Source organism: Mytilus edulis, chromosome 11, assembly GCF_963676685.1.
Source record: "Mytilus edulis chromosome 11, xbMytEdul2.2, whole genome shotgun sequence".
Taxonomy (NCBI): Eukaryota; Metazoa; Mollusca; class Bivalvia; order Mytilida; family Mytilidae; genus Mytilus; species Mytilus edulis.
The window spans coordinates 7,762,213-7,766,110 of NC_092354.1; the positions used below are offsets into that span (position 1 = coordinate 7,762,213).

Sequence of the window (3,898 nt, forward strand, 5' to 3'; positions counted from 1 at the left end):
TAGAGAGCATTTGTAAATCTTTATTAGAATATATCGCCATGCATGTTCTATGATATAGCATTTAGCACTTTTTCTTGAATGTATTAAAGTGTACTATGAGTGAACTCTTACACTGAAAAAATACACTATTCAAACTGACTAGCTTACCTAGTCAAATTGACTGTCCACAGGATGACTATGTCAAAAGTCAATTGACTTGTTATTTTTGTATATTAACTAGCTTTGCTAGTCATTTTGACTTTGTTAAAATAGTTTTTGTACTAAACCAATAGCCAAGTCTACTTATCATCCTAGTCAAGTTATCTCTTGCTGCGAACGCAGCCTGACTAGCCAGTCCCTAAGATAATGCATGTTCCACATGCATTTCCTCATTCTCAAGAGCGTCCAGTGAAGAGAGAAAAGGATTTGACTGCAAAATCTAAACATAGGCTTAACGAAATCAATCAGAAATAAACTTCAGGAAACCACTGACAATAAACCCCATTAAAGAAAACATGTCCTCTGTTGATAATTGTCTCATTTATATTATACCAAATTTCTCAATCATGTACTTCTTGTTGATTTTATAAACCTGTTAACATTTATGTTTTTTTTTGTTTTTTTGTATTACCTATTTTAGAACACTAACATTAAGAATAGTAAATAAAAATACTCGAAACAAAGCAAAACATTTAATATCATTTATTTTGATAATTCTGGTCCAAACTTGGTCATCAATTGTTCTTGGTTCTACCAATACTTCTTGGACTCTTTGGAATTCATCCCTGTTCCCTGGTTCTACTTCCCAGATCTGCAAAATACAGAGATAGAATGTAAGATGTGAATAGAATTGAATAACCGATAGTGAAGTGTGTAATGAAACTTTAGTTTCACGGACTCATTTTTTTTTATGTCAGCCAGGTACAACATAATGATCATGTACTCCTGAATTGTGATTATTTCAATATGCCATATACACGTCACTTCCTGTTTCTGACCTAATATTTTTGAAATATTCAACTTTTTGGTTGTTTCTTTCAAAGTACATGTACATCAGCAGCAATGAATTACAGACAACAAATAATTATTATGCATTTTTATGAAATATACAACACAAGTGCACTTCTCAGCAGAAGAACTGGCTCAAGACAGCAGATGCATCTTTCCAATCCTAAAGGAACGAAGATTCCTTGTGTCGTAAAAATATAAGTTGTTTCAGTTTGAATTTTGCATTTAAAAAAGTAAAGGTTAACTGAATTCATTTTTCGGTTCTTAATTTTCAAATGTACAAATGTCCATTTAATTTTACTTCAGTTTTATTTTCAATATTTTTTGTTCTTTGACCATACACTTTTTTCTTCATTTTTTTTCATTAATAAGGCCGTTAGTTTTCTCATTGAATTGTTTTACATTTGTAACTTCGGGGCCTTTTATAGCTGACTATGTGGTATGGGCTTTGCTCGTTGTTGAAGGCTGGAATTTCTGTGTCATTTGGTCTCTTGTGGAGAGTTGTCTCATTGGCAATTATACCACATCTTCTTTCTCATACTTATTTAAAATAGTAATACATTTTTGTACACTTACCAAAATTTTGCCATATCAATCTGTTTCTTTCTATTTTCAAGTAACTGATATTCTTGAAATCTTATGTACAATGGATCATTGATATAGGTCAACTTTGTCTCCAGGTCCGGCTTTTCATTTTTTTGTTTTACTGGTTGAATAACAGGTGTCAACTGTACGGTCTGTTTCTGAAGACGAACTTAGAGCAGAGCAGCAGGATCACTTGCACATAAACAATAGCTTGAAATATGCACAGATTCCTTTTTCTTTTGTCGATTTTGTTCTCTCTTCTTTCTTTTGTATTTTCGCTTTGGATTTCAGGAAGGTCTACCCATATAATTGCTGTAAATAAAATAATGTAATTGTTTAAGTATATATAACCCTTAAATTGTAACTGCTTCAAATTTTCTTAGTGTACCCAACACCTGCATGGAGACTTTTTTTTATAGTTTATATAGCAACTGTTAGAATTAGGAAAATAGATCTATGTTGGTTATAAGTAGTTAACATTCTGAAATTTCATTTGCCTTTATCTGTTTATATATGTTTATCTATATGTGAATGAGACATTTCATGTTTCGCGTTATATTGCAACATGTCTGATTTTTTTGTACATGTATTGGTTAACACATACATGTATTGGTGTTCTTTACGCACCCCTTTCTTTATACTTCTGAACAAACTGACAACTAACTGTTATTAACATTAAAGTCAAATGACAAAAGCCATCCAAAAGCAAGTTGTACTTTATTTAGAAAAAATATATTTTACCTATGTTTCTGCTAATATGATGAAAAAATTAGGGTTGTAGGTATAAAGCAAATACAAGGACAAGAAAAGAGATATATATTGTATGCAGCTTAAAATATTTGCAACACGGACAAAAATTATTTTCAAGTCCTGTCAATCTTGAAGCCCCTACAAGCTTTTACACCCAAACCAAGCGACTTTAAAGAAGCGAACAAATAGGTGCAGCTGGTAGAATCAATATAGCCATATGGTAACCCAAAAAACAAATCATTAATCAGTGGTAGATCAAGAACTTTATGTAAGGAAGCTCACTTACTGACCTAAAAGGGGGGCTACAGTTTGTTCAGTGATTCCCTATATATAAGCAACCAATATTCCCACAAAAGCATACTTGTCGGATATTGGAAGAAAAATAGACTATAAGAGTATTAAATTGGAAATATTCATAACAGAAACAGACAATTTAAGTTTGTGTATCCTCATTGTAGCCGTTTACCAGCTATGTTGTCTTAGTTATATTTGCGATTTCTTAAAAAAAAAAAAAAAGGTACTTTAACAATATTACATTAAAAAATGACAAACTTTGCAGAACATAAGAAATATTTACCTTTTTTCTAAGGAAACGATGTGAACTTAATTCTTGTCCATTTTCTTTGTTATGAAAGCACGTGTTGAGGCGCGAGAAGATGTGCGTCGGCTATCCAGATGTTTAAGATAAGACGTCATAGCGGGCATCATCAAATTTCACTATGCATGCTGAGTAAAGGTACTAGGTTAAACAGTAACGATTTGATCTACTAGACATCTAACTGAGATTACTAGACAGACTAGTCATTCTGACAAGGTATTTTTTTCAGTGTACCACCGGAATTGTGGTTAATTGTATTTCGGTATTTGGAAGTAGAAGATTTAGTGCGACTTCGTCAAGTTTGTATTTTTTTTTAAAAGTGTAACATTAAATCAACATACACTGGGATCTTTTCATTTGAGTAACATTCACATTACGGACATTGATTTGATCAATATTACAGAATCTGTTTACAGATTTTTGGACTTTGATATATTTCATTGTACATCTATAAATGGATCCTTTGCTAATGAAACAGGATTTTGTGAAAAATTGAAGAAACTAGTAAGTCTTAATATAGGCCATACTTCAGTTACTGACACTATTCTAATAAAACTTCTGGATTCTGCAATAAATTTACAATCATTGTACATAAATGATTGCTTGAATATCACTAATAGGTCTTGTTTACAAATATCATCCTTGAAATATTTGCGCAAACTGGTTATTGGATCCATAAACAACTTGATAACAAATGTAGGAATTTTGCAAATAGCAAATGGGTGTAGATTTTTAAGTATGTTAGACATATCAAATGGAATTATTATTTCTGGTGAGGACTTCATAGCAATTCTTTCATACCTGTTGAATCTTGAATACTTTGATGCATCATACTCTGTTATTTCTGATGATGTCCTTATTAATTCTTACAAGACACTGGCAAAATTGACAAACATTAGAATTATTATTTTGTGTTACACACTTGTTACTTCCAATGGAAAAAACTATATAGAAAATAAAATACAGAATGTCAAAGTT

General features: G+C 31.5%; 1 long non-coding RNA gene across 1 annotated transcript; it reads right to left on the bottom strand.

Annotated features, from left to right (window-relative positions):
* Positions 1 to 700: 700 nt before the first annotated feature.
* Positions 701 to 3,098, bottom strand: LOC139494739 (uncharacterized). The gene is made up of 3 exons (XR_011657129.1): positions 2,900 to 3,098; positions 1,564 to 1,884; positions 701 to 790 (listed from the first exon to the last, which is right to left on the bottom strand). It is a non-coding gene; the product is annotated as an uncharacterized lncRNA (long non-coding RNA).
* Between the last annotated feature and the right edge of the window lie 800 nt (positions 3,099 to 3,898).